General features: G+C 37.8%; 1 pseudogene; it reads right to left on the reverse strand.

Moving 5' to 3' along the window:
* Positions 1-7,453: 7,453 nt before the first annotated feature.
* Positions 7,454-9,886, reverse strand: LOC120238577 (annotated as a pseudogene).
* Between the last annotated feature and the right edge of the window lie 7,539 nt (positions 9,887-17,425).

The following is a 17,425-nucleotide window of genomic DNA, read 5'->3' on the forward strand; positions in this document are numbered from 1 at the left end:
ATGAGTCCTGAGAGATTGGGCAAAACAAGGTGAATCCTGCTATTGTCCCAGTTTATTGCTTGGAGATATTGCCACAGAGCAGGGAGGGAGAACCCAGGCAGAGCCTGAAAGCCTCCTTAAATTGCTGAGACAAAGTTAGGAATCTGGGCAGACTATGGCAGCTTGAGTTTGCAGCCCAGAGCACCAAAAAGAAGAGAGCTACACTGAGTTCCAGAGAGCTTCAGAGGAATCCTCTGGAATCTATTCCCAGCTGTACTGAGATATAATTGACATATAACATTGTGTTAGTTTAAAGTTGCACCCCCTTGAATCTTCATCTGAGTGCTGATCAGTATATGCATGTGAAGAAAGTATGTAAAGCCAGGGAAAACACTGTCTGAAAGAATTAGAAGAAACACTCTGTGGAATTCACTAATGGGGTTATTTTCACATATCAAAGTAAAAATTCTCATAATTCACAAGAGGGGTAAAGTACTTAGAAGAGTGTTGGTGTTAGTAGTGGGGCAAATTTAGCCTTAGATTAAAGGTTGCTCTGATACTATGTAATAAGATTTAAGCATAAGCCTTGAAAGGATCAAATTGTTTCCAAGTAATTTAACTGCAATACAGAACAGAGTTTAGGAATATATATAAAAATAAAAATATATATACAACACTGAACAATGTAAAAGTCACAATGCTTGGTGCCTGATTAAAAATGACACAACATTCAAAGAAGCAGGAAAATATGGCTCATACCGAGGAGAAAAGTTAATCAATGGAAACAGGCACAGAAATGACACAGGTGATAAAATTAAGAGACAAGGATACTAAAAGGGTTATAAAAACTATATTCCACATGTTCAAGGAGGTAGAGAAAAGGTTGAACATGTTAGTAGTGGGGCAAATGTAGTCTGTACAGGGGATATGAAGAAAGACTAAAATTCTAGAAATAAAAATGCATGAGATGAAAGAGTCACTGGATGAAACTAAAAGCAAACTAGACATTGCAGGAACAAAGATTTGTGAACTTGATGATACAGTAATAGAAATTATCCAAAATGAAACACAGAGAGAAAGAGACTAAAGAAAACAACCAAAGCATCAGGCGTTGTGGTACAACTCAAAGTTGCCTAATATATGTGTAATTGGAATTCCTGGAAAAAGAGGTAGGGATGGGGTAGCATAAAAAATATTTGAGGAGATATTGACTGAGAAGTTTCAAAATTTGATGAAAACTATAACTCCATAGATCCAGAAAGCTCAATAAACTCTGAGTACGAGATATGTGAGGAAAACAACAACAATGTATCAAATTGCTTACAACCAGTAATAAAGAAGAAATCTTAAAATAGACAGAAAAAAGAGACACATTATATGCAAAGGAACAAAAATAAACATGACAACAGATTTTTTCATAGGAAACGATGTAAGCCAGAAGACAGGCACAGCATCTTTAAAGTATTGAAGAAAAACTGTGGACTTAGAATTCTATAACTAGTGGAGAAAGAGACAGAGTACACTGGGAAGGCAACCTCATAATTGCGTGAGTGTGAACTGGGGAAGATAAAAGCCGGCCAGACACAGAGGGCGGGGAGAGAGTCCCCCTCACGGAGAGCCTCCGTGAGTTGAGGTGAAAAGAAAGAGCAGCTGAAACTGCTCATAGAACTGTCCTGGACCCAAAGGCAAGGGAATCAAGAGCCAAAATGAACTATTGGGACCTCATCAAGATTAAAAGCTTCTGCATGGCAAAGGAAACAATCCATAAAATTAATAGACAACTGACAGAATGGGAAAAGATAGTTGCAAATGACATATCAGATAAAGGGCTAGTATCCAAAATCTATAAGCAACTCACCAAACTCCACACCTGAAAAACAAACATTTCACTGAAGACATGGGCAGAAGATATGAACAAACACTTCTCCAAAGAGGACATCCAGATGGCCAACAGACACATGAAACAATGCTCAGCATCCCTCCTCATCGGGGAAATACAAATCAAAACAACACTGAGATACCACCTCACGCCAGTCAGAGTGGCTACAATGAGCAAATCAGAGAACCCTAGATGCTGGCGAGGATGTGGAGAAATGGCCACCCTCCTACACTGTTGGTGGGAATGTAAACTGGTACAGCCCCTATGGAAAACAGTGTGGAGGTTCCTCAAAAAAATAACAATAGAACTCCCCTAAGACCCAGCAATAACACTGCTAGGAATTTACACAAGGGATACAAGAATGCTGATGCATAGGAGCACATGGACCCCAATGTTCATAGCAGCACTCTCAACAATAGCCAAAACATGGAAAGAGCCTAAGTGTCCATCAACTGAGAATGGATCAAGAAGATGTGGTATATTTATACCATGGAATACTATATGGCAATGAGAAAGAATGAAATCTGGTCATTCGTAGCAACATGGATAGAACTTTGGGGTGTTATGCTGAGCGAAATAAGTCAGGCAGAGAGAAGGACAGATACCATATGTTTGCATGTATAGGTGGATTAGGAGGAACTTAACGGAGGACCAAGGGGGAGAAGAAGGGGAAAAATAGTAGGGGAGAGGGAGGGAGGCAAACCATGAGAGACTCCTAAATACTGAGAACAAACTGATGGCTGATGCGGGTGGGGGAGAGGGGGAAGATGGGCATGGAGGGGGCACTTGTGGGGATAAGCACTGTGTGTGATATGGAAACCAATTTGACAATAAACTATTTGTAAAAAAATAAATAAATAAAACTAACAAGAGACAGAAAGCTAGCCAAAATGACGAAACGGAAGACCTCTCCTCTAAAGAAATTCCAGGGAGAAATGATAGCTAAAGCACTGCTCAAAACGATATAAGCAACATAACTGAACAAGAATTTAGAGCAATAGTCATAAAACTAATCGCTGGGCTTGAAAAAAGCATGGAGGACAGCAGAGAAACTATTGCTACAAAGACTATGGAGCTTAAAAATAGCTGTGATGAATTAAAAAATGCTATAAATGAGATGCATAATAAAATGTAGGTGGCCACTGCACGGATTGAAGAGGCAGAGAGGAGAATAGGTGAATTAGAAGATACAATTATAGAAAAAGAGGAAGCCAAGAAAAAGAGAGATAAATTGATCCAAGATCACAAAAAGATCCACAGAAAAATATCCATATCATGGGAATTCCAGAAGAGGAAGAGAGAGGGAAAGGCGCTGAAGGAGTCCTTGAACAAATTATCGCAGAGAACTTCCCCAATCTGGGGAAGGAAACAGACATTGAAATCCAAGAGACACAGAGAACTCCCCTCAGACGTAACTTGAATCGATCTTCTACATGACATATCATAGTGAAACTGGCAAAATGTAAGGACAAAGAGAATTCTGAAAGCAGCTAGGGATAAAGGGTCCTAACATACAAAGGGAAACCTATCAGAGTGGTGACAGACCTATCTACTGAAACTTGGCAGGCTAGGAAGGAATGGCAAGAAATCTTCAATATGATGAACAAAAAAAATATGCAGCCAAGAATCCTCCATGCAGCAAGTCTGTCATTCAGAATAGAAGGAGAGATAAAAGTCTTCCCAAATAAACAAATATTGAAAGAATTCATTATGACTAAACCAGCCCTACAAGAAGTCCTAAGAGGGACTGTATGAGGGAAATGTTGTAAGGAACCAGAGACACCACCACAAGCATGAATCCTACAAAGAACACAATGACTCTAAACCAATATTTTTCAATAATAACACTGAATGTAAATGGACTAAATGCTCCAATCAAAAGACATAGGGTATTAAAAAACAAAATCCATTTATTTACTGTCCACAAGAAACTCATTTTAGACCTGAGGTCACCTTCAGATTGAAAGTAAGGGGATGGAGAAATATATATCATGCTACTGGAGGTCAAAAGAAAGCTAGTGTAGCTATACTTATATCAGACAAGCTGGACTTTAAAGGCAGTAACAAGGGATGAAGAAGGGCATTATATAATAATTACAGGGTCTATCCATCAGGAAGATCTAACAATTATAAATGTCTATGCACCTAAAATGGAAGCACCTAAATATTAAAAGAATTAACCACAAACAGAAACAATCTTATAGATAAGAATGTGCTAATAGCAGGGGACTTTAATACTCCACTTACAGAAATGGATAGATCAACCAGAAAGAAAATCACTAAAGAAACAATAGACTTGAATGACAATTGGACTAGATGGATCTGACGGATATATTTAGAACTCTACATCCTGAGGCCATGGAATTCACTTTCTTCTCAAGTGCGCATGGCACATTCTCCAAGACAGATCACATACTGGGACATAAAGTAGCCCTCAATAAATATAAAAGAATTGATATCATACCATGAACACTTTCAGATCACAATGCTATGAAACTTGAAATTAACCACAGGAAGAAGTCTGGAAAACCTCCAACAACATGGAGGTTAAAGAACACCCTACTAAAGAACGAATGGGCCAATCAGGCAATTAGAGAAGAAATTTAAAAATATATGGAACCAAATGAAAATTTAAAATACAATTTAAACTCTATGGGATGCAGCAAAGGCAGTCCTAAGAGGAAAGTACATAGCACTCCAGGCCTACTTCAAGAAATTAGAAAAAGTGCAAGTGCGAAATCTAACAGCACACCAAAAGGAACTACAAGAGAGCAACAAGAGCACCCTAAACCTAGTAGGAGAAGAGAAATAATAAAAATCAGGGCAGAAATAAACAATATAGAATCCAAAAAAAGCAGTTGAACACATCAATGAAACCAAGAGTTGGTTTTTTGAAAAAGTAAACAAAATTGACAAACCTCTAGCTAGGCTGCTCAAAAAGAAAAGAGAGAGCACAGAAATAGACAAAATCATGAATGAAAACAGACTTCTTACAACCAACCCTTCAGAAATACAAGCAATTATCAGGGAATACTATGAAAAATTATATGCCAACAAACTGGACAATTTAGAAGAAATGGACAAATTCCTAAGCACACATTAACTACCAAAATTCACACGGGAAGAGAGAGAAAATCTGAACAGACCCATAACTAGTGAAGAAATTGAATCAGTTATCAAAAATCTCCCAACAAATAAGAGCCCTGGGCCAGATGGCTTCCCTGGAGAATTCTACCAGACATTTAAATCAGAGCTAATACCCATTCCTCTCAAACTATTCCAAAAAATAGAAATGGAAGAAAACTTCCGGGCTCATTCTACAAAGCCAGCATCACTTTAATTCCCAAACCAGACAGAGACCCAGCAAAGAAAGAGAACTACAAGCCAATATCCCTGATGAATATGGATGCAAAAATCCTCAACAAGATAATTGCAAATCGAATTAAAAAGCACATAAAAAGAATTATCCACCATGATCAAGTGGGGTTCATTCCAGGATTACAGGGCTGGTTCAATATTCACAAATCAATCAGTGTGATACATCACATCAACAAAAGAAAAGATAAAAACCATATGATCCTGTTAATAGATGCAGAAAAAGCATTTGATAAAATACAGCATCGCTTCTTAATAAAGACCATAAAGAAAGTCGGGATAGAAGGAACTTATTTAAACATCGTAAAAGCCATCTATGAGAAGCCCACAGCTAACATCATCCTCAATGGGGAAAAACTGTGAGCTTTCCCCCTGAAATCAGGAACACGACAGAGATGTCTATTCTCACCACTGTTGTTTAACGTAGTTCTGGAAGTCCTAGCATCAGAAATCAGACAACAAAAAGAAATAAAAGACATCAGAATTGGTAAAGACGAAGTCAAACTTTCACTTTTCGCAGATGACATGTTACTCTACATAGAAAACCCGACAGACTCCACCAGAAGCCTCCTAGAACAGATCCATGAATTCAGCAAAGTTGCAGGGTACAATATCAACATACAGAAATCACTTGCATTTTTTATACAGCAATAATGAAGCAACAGAAAGAGAAATCAAGAAACTGATCACATTCACAATTGAACAAAAAACCATAAAATACCTAGGAATAAACCTAACCAAAGCTATAGGAGATCTGTATGATGAAAACTATAGAAAACCTATGAAGCAAGTTGAAGAAGACACAAAGAAATGGAAAAACATTCCAAGCTCATGGATCGGAAGAATAAATATTGTTAAAATGTCATTACTACCCAAAGCAATCTACATATTCAATGCAATCCCAATCAAAATTGCACCAGCATTCTTCCCAAAGCCAGAACAAACTATCATCCTAAAATTTGAATGGAACCACAAAAGACCCCGAATGACCAAAGTAATATTGAAGAAGAAAAACAAAATGGGAGGCATCACCATCCCAGACTTTAGCCTCTATTACAAAGCTGTAATCATCAAGACAATATGGTATTGGAACAAAAATAGACACATAGACCAATGGAATCGAATAGAGAACTTAGAATTGGAACCACAAATGTATGGCCAACTAATCTTTCACAAAGCGGGAAAGAGTATCCGATGGAAAAAAGACAGCCTCTTTTTTTCTTAAATACACATAATTTATTAAATTTAAAGAAATACAACCAGTTTAAATTATTCCTGAGTAAACTACAATTTCAAACAAATAGAAAATAACTACAATATACATAGTTAAAAAGAGTTAAACATTATTTTATAATGACTTATCAAGATTATTTTCATCTATACTATTTTTACTAAAGTATTATAAAATGAAATATAATACTAAAAAATAACATGTTAATTCTACCAATTATGTGCACACAACTTATGCAAAAACAAAGTTTTTTCCCCCCATGGTCTTCATAAGGACATTTCTAAATTAACTCTTTGTATTTAGCTGACACATATTTATATAATACCAAGTAATTTTATGAGTTGAAAAAATTAAAATATGGCCAAAAACAATCACCATCACTTTACAAAACAATTAACATACTCTCTGCTGTGCAGTCAACTAATATTTATTGAGCACCTCCTATTTTTCAGGACCAAAAATATATTACCTCATAGAATTCTCAAAATCCTCCTTCAAAAGTATTTTTTATTTAAAAAGATGAAAAAAAAAAACCCTATGAGTCAGACTGATCAGAACTTGCTCAATACCACCATCAGTAACATATTGTATGAACTGACAATTTTAGATCTTTTTTTCCCCACATTTTTATTGTTCCCACTAAGTCTTTGCTTTCACATTTTTAAAAACTCAAACGGATATGAGCAGTATTTTTATTTATATCACCATCATTTCTTTCCTACATGCCTAAGAACATCACCACATATCTATAATTTCTTCCTTATATATTTTAATAAAATATATATAATTGGGCATGTATAATATTAAGTGCTACTCTATCATTCTGGAATTGTAAAATGACAAAAGGACACATTTTAAAAAGCTACACATTAAACAGATGAAAGGCATGATTTCTAAAATAAAGTAATTTTATATAGATTTTTAAAAATTAACCTCATTAAAACTTTTGGTTTATAAATTATAACCTTAAGATTAAGTGACTCTGTATGACGATGGTCAGCTACACATAAGGTACTGTAATACACGTTTTGTTTTTTTTTTTTAGTTTAAGGGAGTTACTTCTCCTATGAACTGGCTAAAGGATGGCTATTTTAGTTCAACTGGAATAAAATTATAAAAGGAATACTTTCCTTTATTATTATGGATTATTATATAGTCAAAAAGTCACACACCACAGAATTTAATTTTGAGGATAATTCAATAGTTAATAACATCAAATACCAGCCAATATCTAGTATTACGTAAGTATATATTACTTTATAGAAAAGTTGTTCTAGTAGAAGTACTTGAATAGTAAGGAAAGGAATTATCAACAGACTAGATTTAGGAAGTGCCCTTATTTTACAGATTACAGACTGAGGCTCAATTGTAACTTGCCCAAATCGTATGCTAATGGTAGAACCAGAACTGAAACTGGAGTCTGATTTCTCTTCTGGATTCCTTTCACCATATCCGAGGTGCTCTCATTTTATGAATCATATTATCGTATTATTTACTCACTCTATTTTAACTTTAACTTGGAAGAGTACCAAGTAGTGAAACTTTTTCTCTACAGCCCAACAAATCTCTAGTTTTTCTCAAAAATGAACATTATAAGAACAGGATGTAGTTCAGAACATTAGAACACTTAGCTTCATTAAGATGAGAACTTTATACAGGAAAAAGTTCACTTTACATATAATTTGGTTTGGCTGCAAAAAGCTTATACAAAAGTCACAGCTTTAAAACCTCTTAACACTCTATATCATGGTAACTTCATATGTTGTGAAATGGTTTTTTATAATCTTGACATTTTCTTCAGATAGCCAGTTTTCTTGTTTCAGCTGCCGTGTAAGAGCTTCCAAAGACTTCAATCTTCCAAGAGTTTGTTGTTCTTGTAGCTCAAGAAGAGTTATCTTTGAATGGAGTTTAGAGACTTTCTGCCAGAGATGTTCCTTATTTATATCTTGTCTGCAGTAAGAATGTTCAGTTTGTAAAACTTCTGTCTCATAGTCTACATCCTTATATAAGGAGTCTTCAACGTCTAGATCTTCCATTTCCACAGTTTCTTTTTGAGCAGGTACAAAAAAATTAATTGTAGGTTTGGAATTTTCTGTGGGTACAAAAATGGCAATAACAGATTTGTATTTATTTATTTGTATTTGTACAAATTTATTTGTATTTAATTTGTATTTAATTCTTCAACTGTTTGAGTAATTGTGCTGAGTAAGAATGGACTTTCCTGTGCTGACTTAATTTCCATGGAATTATTTGTAAAGTTTGGATTAGCAAGATGATTTGTCGTTATTTCAAGCACTTCTTGGGTTTCCAAAGATGGCTGAATTTGAGTTGTCAAAGTAATAGTTGTAGAATTGAGATTCTCAAAAGATGTGCAAAAACCACCTATACCTGTGTCTTGGGTAACTGATGTTTCCAAGGTAGCTGCTGGTTTTCCAATGTCTTGTTTAATCAGATTAAGGGTTAATACGTTATTTTGTATACCTTCTGTTTTTGCAGCAGTGGCTTCACCAATGTAGGTGAATTAAGTAATCCTCTGTGTTCAGGGAGAATATCTGTATTAACTGTATTTTTCTTTAGCTCATTCGATGCAAATGATTCTTATGACCTGGCTTTTAGGCATACTTCTTTCTCATCATCTAATTTTTCCTTCTGAGATTTTTTTTTTGAAAGGGTTTTTGCCTAGAAAATAATATTTTCAAATTCTAAAGATGTCCTCACTAACCTTATTCTCTTATTAGTCAGTGCTGAATATTTAATTATAAATTGGCCAAGTGAATTTATGCAATTAAAAAAATGTTCTAAGCATGTAACAACTCAAATATACTTCAAAATGTTTTTTAAAAAGTATTAAGCATATTTAATATATGATGGAAATATTTCAGATCACTCAAAGACCAATAACAAAATCTTAGATCAGATCTTATGTTAATAACTTAATGATTTATGCATGTGTTATCTTTGGTTCTTAAGGTATGCTTCACAATGGTTTAATTTTTTTTTAATTATCATACTTTTAGTAAAAGCATAAATTAGTCTTCCTTTTTCTCAAATATCTGTTTCCGCAGTAGTTATCTTTCCCTCTCCCTCCCTTAACCTCATTACCAACCTACCCCCTCTCCCCTATGTTCTGTCTCCAATACCTGATTGTCTTCAGGCAAAGAAAATACTGTTGGAATTCAGCTTGTTTCAAATATCGAATACCCCATCTGATGTCAAGAGAGTCAGGAGTAAAATGGTCATTACACAGGAACTGGTATTTACTGGGAACCCATGAATCTCGTTTCATATTCTTTAACCATTTTTCAAGTCTTTCTTTGTCATGTAGAGGAAACGGATAAAAACTCAGCTTCCGGTCCTTACTGTTTCGTCCCCGAAGGTTCTTACAGCAAATCGCTGCGCAATAGCGAGGCATCGCTCCAGTGCGGCCCAGGAGGCCCAGGCCAATGAGGGGCGCTGGTGGACCCTCCTTGCCAAAGTGGGGCTGCTGTTTGAGGCCACCGCGCCTGCGTCCAAAGACATCCTCTTTAACAGATGGTGCTGGGAGAACTGGACAGCAACATCCAGAAGAATGAAACTAGATCATTTTCTCACACCATACACAAAAATAAACTCAAAATGGATAAAGGACCTGAACGTGAGACAGGAAACCATCAAAATCCTAGAAGAGAAAGCAGGAAACAACCTTCTTGACCTCATCCGCAGCAATTTCTTACTTGACCCAACTCCAAAGGCAAAGGAAACCAGAGCAAAAATGAACTATTGGGACTTCATCAAGATAAAGAGTTTCTGCACAGCAAAGGAACCAATCAATAAAACTAATAGGTAACCGATGGAATGGGAAAAGATGGTTGCAAATGACATATCAGGTAAAGGGTTGGTATCTAAAATCTATAAGCAACTCACCAAACTCCACACCTGAAAAACAAACATTCCAGTGAAGACATGGGCAGAAGATATGAACAGACACTTCTCTAAAGAGGACATCCAGATGGCCAACAGACACAAAAAACGATGCTCAGCGTCCCTCATCATCAGGGAAATACAAATCAAAATCACACTGAGATCCCACCTCTCACTGGTCAGAGTGGCTAAAATGAGCAAATCAGAGGACTCTAGATGCTGGTGAGGATGTGGAGAAATGGCCACCCTCCTACACTGTTGGTGGGAATGTAAACTGGTGCAGCCCCTTTGGAAAACAGTGTGGAGGTTCCTCAAAAAATTAACAATAGAACTCCCCTATGACCCAGCAATAGCACTGCTAGGAATTTACTCAGGGGACACAGGAGTGCTGCTGAACAGGGGCACATGGACCCCAATGTTCACAGCAGCACTTTCAACAATAGCCAAATCATGGAAAGAGTCTTAGTGTCCATCAACTGATGAATGGATCAAGAAGGTGTGGTTCATCTATACAATGGAATACTATATGGCAATGAGAAAGAATGAAATCTGGCCATGTGTAGCAACGTGGATAGAACCTGAGGGTGTTATGCTGAGTGAAATAAGTCAGGCAGAGAAGGACAGATACCATATGTTTGCATGTATAGGTGGATTAGGAGGAACTTAATGGAGGACCATGAGAGAGAAGAAGGGGAAAAATAGTAGGGGAGAGGGAGGTAGGCAAACCATAAGAGACTCTTGAATGCTGAGAACAAACTGAGGGCTGATGGGGGTGGGGGAGAGTGGAAGGGAGGTGATGGGCATGGAGGAGGGCACTTGTTGGGATGAGCACTGGGTGTTACATAGAAACCAAGTTGACAATAAACCATTTAAGAAAAAAAAATAAAAGCACTGGGCAAATGTAAAAATAATAAAATGAATTATCATTAAAAAAAGAATTCTATAACTAGCAAAAATATATTTACAAAACTAAAGGCAAAATAAAGATTTTTCTGAGACATACAAAAGCTGAAGGAACTCATCACTAACAGATATACACTATAACAAATTTTAAAGGAACTAATGGTGTTTTATTTTATTTTAAGAGAGAAAGCACAAGCAGGGGAGGGGCAGAGGGGGAGGTAGAGAATCTTAAGCAGACTCAACGTCTAGCGTGGATCATGACCTGAGCTGAAATCAAGAGTTGGATGCTTTACCTACTAGCCACCCACATGTACCAAAGAAAATCTTACACACAGAAAGAAAATTATACCTTGTGTTAATCTGGACCTACATACATAAAGGAACAAAAACTACCAGAAATGGTAATATGTGAGTAAATATAAAAGAGTATTTTCTCATATTTAATCTTTTTTGCGATGAATAACTTTTTAAAGCAAAAATAGTAACAATGTTTCGTTGGGTTTATAATACATGCAGAAGTGAAACGAATGACAACAATAGCATAAAGGCTAGGAGGCTGAAAATGGAAGTATATTGTAATCTTTCTTTCTCCTTCCTTCCTTCCTTCCTTCCTTCCTTCCTTCCTTTCTTTTCTTTCTTTCTTTCTTTCTTTCTTTCTTTCTTTCTTTCTTTCTTTCTTTCTTTCTTTCTTTCAAGGAGAAAGAAGTTTATTTAATACACTGCAAGGAAACAGCAGGCAGGACAACAACTGTCAGGAGGCAGTGGTTGAGAGGTATAGTTAAGTGTGTGTGGGGGAAGTGAGGAGGCATGAGAATATATGGAATTTCCCTTTTTTGGTAACTGTGCCCAGTTGTAAGTGGCCCATTAGTCAGCTAGGGCTTATGGATATTTTGATGTGTGTCACCCAATGAGCCTGTTTGCATTAAGTCAAGTGTGGGCCCTTTTACCTTACTCAGGTTTCCTTTGCTCAAACCTGTTTCCTAAAAGCAGCCTCTACATCTTCCCCTGACAGATTGACAATGAGAAATCTTTGGCATTTGGGTGGAAGTTTTATCTTCAGTATCTGCTTCATGCTGGATGGGAGAGAATGCTGCCCCTACGTAAACTTGTCAGTCCATCAGGGATTCTGTGCAGTTACAGACCAGAGAATGGTACTTTATTAATGTGCTGATAGGTGATTTGAATGAAATTCCTTGGTGGTCGGTCCTTGGGATTTAGGGGGAGGGGATCCTCTAATGGTATGGGCTGGAATCCTTGTTGAATCATCATTGTATATGGAATTTTTGGATTCACTAAGATGTGTAGAAACATATTTTGCCTGTAGATCAAGATGGTGGCTGGACTCTCAACAATAGCTAAAACATGGAAAGAACCTAGGTGTCCATCAATGGACGAATGGATCAAGATGTGGTTTATCTATACCATGGAGTACTACATGGCAATGAGAAAGAATGAAATCTGGCCTTGTGTAGCAACATGGATGGACCTTGAGGGTGTAATGCTTAGTGAAATAAGTCAGGCAGAGAAGGACAAATATCATATGTTTGCACGTATAGGAGGATTAGGAGGAACTTAACAGAGGACCATGGGGGAGAAGAAGGGGGGAAATGGTGGGGGAAAGGGAGAGAGGCAAACCATGAGAGACTCTTGAATGCTGAGAACAAACTAAGGACTGATGGGTATGGGGGGGAGGGGGGAGATGGGCATGGAGGGGGCACTTGTGGGGATGAGCACTGGGTGTTATATGGAAACCAACCTGACAATGAACTATTTGTAAAAAAAAAAAAAAAAAAAAGATGGTGGCTGGATCCGTGGGAACAAAGGGGAAAAAGGCGGTGGGGGGAGGGGGCTCAAAAAGAAGCTGGCTGAGAGCCAGCCAGCATCAGGAAAGGATCCTAACCAAGTCCATAAGGTAAGGGGATCTGACCTGGCCAAGCTTCTGCAGCCAGGTGTGTCCCATGTTAGGAATGGAGTCCTCAGAAGGACAGAATAGGAGAAGAGAGGAAAGGGGTTCTCGGCCCTCACAGGCACAGTCTGACCCGTTCTCCATCAGACCTTCAGACCAAGAGCCACCCTGGTCAGAGATCTTCAGTTATCTGAAGAGTACTAGGGTTAGACTGCCAAAGGTCTGAAAAGAGGAAGGAGAGGGAGAGAAGGATCCTTTCAAAGGGCCAGAGGGGAAATCCCTCACCCTTTCAGGCAACAGTGGTCTGGCTGCCTCCCCTTGGGGCTTTAGATCCTCACTCGGGAATGACCTTGGCCAGAGGTTTTCAGTTCCCCTAGGAGTATTAGAGTTGGTCTACCAAGGGAAAGTCCCAAGAAATTCCCTGGAGAATCTGAGGAAATTCCTGAGGCAGCAGAGGTTCCCCATGAGGGCAACCAAACGTGGGATTGGAGGCCAGTGGCACAGGCAGTGAAAGAATGCAGAATAATGCAGATAGAAGTTTACTGAATATACTGCAAAGGAGAATCAGGCAAGACAAAGGAAAGACTATCTGCCTGTAAGGTTCTCATATAGACATGAAAGTGTTTTAACTTTATTTCATGGTGGACTCTAGTAAAGAAGTATACTATAAACCATAAAACAACCACAAAAGACTCCAGCAAAACAAAATGATATAACAAATATGGCAAAAAAGACAAAATGAAATAACATACTAAATTTATCTAAAAGAAGGTAAAACAAAAAAGGAAAAAGAGAATGAGGAATAACTGGGACAAAATTACAAAACACCAATAGCAAGATGGTGGAGTAAAAACCCTACCATATCAATAGTCACGGTAAATATAAATAGACTAAACACTCCAATTAAAAGGTAGAGATGATCAGATTGGATTGAAAAAAGAAAGATTCAACTGTATCTTGTCTACAAGAGACTTTATTTTATTTTATTATTAAAAAAAATTTTATTAAGTAAGCTCTACATCCCACGTGGGGCTTGAACTCACAACCATGATATCAAGAGTCACATACTCTACCGACTGAACCAGCCAGGCAACCCCAAGAAACTCACTTCAAATATAAAAATGTATAGAGAATATTATAATAAACACTATACCCACCATTGAGTTCAAGAAATAAAATGTTAGAAATACAATTGAAACATCCTATATATCCTTCCTTGATGTCTTATCTCCTCTCATCACAAAGTCAATATCATTCCAAAGTTGGTTGTTGCCTTACCATTCCTATGCATTTTCTTTGTATTTATTTTGACTATATATACATGTGCAGTGTGTGTGCATATGGTTTTAAATTTTACATAAATGCTATCAAAGTGTATGTGTTCTGCAACTTGCTTTTATTACTGGACATTCTCTTTGTTAAGATTTATCCATGCTAATCAATGAATGTCCAATTTAGTAATTCATAAAGTGTAGTCCTAGACGAGCAGTATCAGCATCACTTAGGAAATGCAAAATTTTTAAAATTTATTTATTTATTTATTTTGAGAAAGAAAGAGAGAAAGCAAGGGAGGGGCGGAGAGATAGAGAGGAAGAGAGAATCCCAAGCAGGTTCCACACTGTCAGCACGGAGTCCGATGCAGGGCTCGAACTTATGAACTGTGAGATCCTGATCTGAGCTGGTACCAAAAGTTGGCTGCTTAGCCAAATGAGCCACCCAGGCACCTCAGGAAATTCAGATTTTTGAGCCCTACTGCTGACCTCCTGAATCAGAAACTGGGGATGAGGCCTGATTTGTCCTAAAAAATCCTCCAGGATTGTAATGCATGTTAAAGCTTCCCATCCAGCACTCTTATTTATTTTCACTGCTAGTATTCCATTGCATGATTATGCCACAGATTTTAAAAAAATCTATTATCCTATAGTTGGATATTTTGACTATTTTCAGTTTTCCCTATTACAAGGCTACAATGTAAATTCTTGCATATGTTTCCTTGTGTACATCTGTAGGTTTCTCTAGGATAAGAAGTATGAATAAACTTGCTGGCTTGTATGCTATGCATATCTTCAACTTTACTAGCATTAGGCCATTTGCTCTCTAAAGCGGTTGTTCTGTTTTATAACAACAACAACTACTACTACTACTTTTACTGCTGCTTCTGCTACTACTAGCAGATACTTATATAACATGAACTACATGCCAGACATTGTTCTGTTTTTCTTATATTAACTCATTATACTCGCACTAGTCCTCTTAAGGTAGGAACTATTATTCTATTATCACCATCATCTTAATTTTACAGATGATACCAAGATGTTAACTAAGTTGCCCAAAGTCAGGCTAAGTCAAATAGGCAGAGCAAGGACTTGAGATCATGCAAAATGGCTCTAGAATCTGCTTTCAGCCACAGTGCTATGCTGTCTCTCCCACTAGCAGCATATGAGGGTTCTTGTTGGTTTACATTATCATGACACTTGGTGTTTCCCAAGTTTAAATGTGTTTTGCCAATCTGATGGGTACAAATTGGTAATTCACTGTGGTTTTAGATGTGCTTTTATCTGAGCACTGGTACTGTCAAGGCATCTTTTCATATATGTAGCTGGCATTCAGGTTTCTCTTCTATAAATTGCCTGTTATAAAATATATCTTCAAAGGTGATCCTTAGCTGATTCCATAACATGAGAAAATTATACTGAGGAAGGTCTAAAAATGTTAGGGAATGCGCTAAGCATTGACTGAATTTTTAAACCCTTACTCAGGATAAGAGCAGCCCCTCATTCTTTTGTAAAGCTGTGATTCATTCTCCAATCCATGACAATCTGGTTTGTCCTTCTATTTCTTTTCAAAGTGGAGCAAGTCAGTGTAAATCACTCTTTTCTTTATATGTCAAGGCCTAGAGAACTCCATTTAGAAATATGAATGCAATAAACTGGAATTTTCAACAACTGGGGGATTTCTGTCACCCTCAGTGAGACTATGCCCATGTGGAGTCTGCATTTCTAGTTGAAAATATCCTTAAAATAGATTTTCTGTATTGGGTACGAGGCAGTAGCAGCAGCCAAACAGTTCACCAGGGGTTGCCGAGTTTACCTGATAGTCTTTCAGTTAGAAATTATACATCGTTTGCCATGTATAAAACACTGTGCATGGGCCAGAGATTCAACAGTAAACAAGACCCATAGGTTTCCTTTTTTTATGGAATTTTCATTCTTGAGGAGACAGACATTCAAAAACTAACCCATGAATTGCAGAAGTTTAATTACTGTTGGGGTAATTGTCTGAAAGAGACCTACAGCATGCTAAAGAAGTTATGTAGTAGGGAGCCCAGATCTGGTCTAGAGGGTATGGGAAGATGTAGTGGGTAGCCTCTAAGATGGCACCTGTCCTAGTTCAGGCTGCCATAACAAAGTACTACAGACTAGTAGCTTAAACAGCAGATAATGTAATTCTTACAGTTCTGGAGGCTGGGAAGTCCAAGATCAAGGTGTCAGCTAATTTGGTTTCTGGTGAGAGTTTTCTTCCTGGCTTGTAGACGGCTGCCTTCTCACTGTGTCCTCAAAAGGCAGAGAGAGAAGGAGATAAAGAGTGGGGTGGGGAGAAGGTAGGGGAGAAGGAAGAAAGAGGGAGACAGCTCCTCTCTGGAGTCTTCTCTTTTTCTTTCCTTTTTTAAAAAAATTCTTTTTAATGCTTATTTGTTTTTGAGACAGAGCATGAGCTGGGGAGCAGCAGAGAGAGAGAGGGAGACACAGAATCCAAAGCAGGGTCCAGGCTCCTAGCTGTCAACATAGAGCCTGATGTGGGGCTCGAACCCATGAACTGTGAGATTGTGACCGGAGCCGAAGTCAGACGTTTAACCGGCTGAGCCACCCAGGCATCCCTTTTTTTTTTTTTAGAGGGAAGGAGAGAGAACACAAGCAGGAGTGAGCTTGAGCAGGGGAAAAGGGCAGAGGGAGAGAGAGAATCCCAAGCAGGCTCCATTCTCAGTGCGGAGCCCAATGTGGGGATCGATCCCACAATGTTGGGATCATGACCTGAGCCAATATCAGCTGAGTCAGATGCTCAGCTGACTGAGCCACCCAGGCACCCCTGGAATCTTTTCTTATAAGAACATGAATTCTGTTGGATTTGGGCTCTATCCTCATTATCTCATTTAATTTTATTTACCTTCTTTTTTTTTTTTTAATTTTTATTTATTTCTGAGAGAGAGAGACAGCATGAGCAGGGGAGGGTCAGAGAGAGAGGGAGACACAGA

Source organism: Hyaena hyaena, unplaced genomic scaffold, assembly GCF_003009895.1.
Source record: "Hyaena hyaena isolate Hyena2069 unplaced genomic scaffold, ASM300989v1 scaffold_209, whole genome shotgun sequence".
NCBI lineage: Eukaryota > Metazoa > Chordata > Mammalia > Carnivora > Hyaenidae > Hyaena > Hyaena hyaena.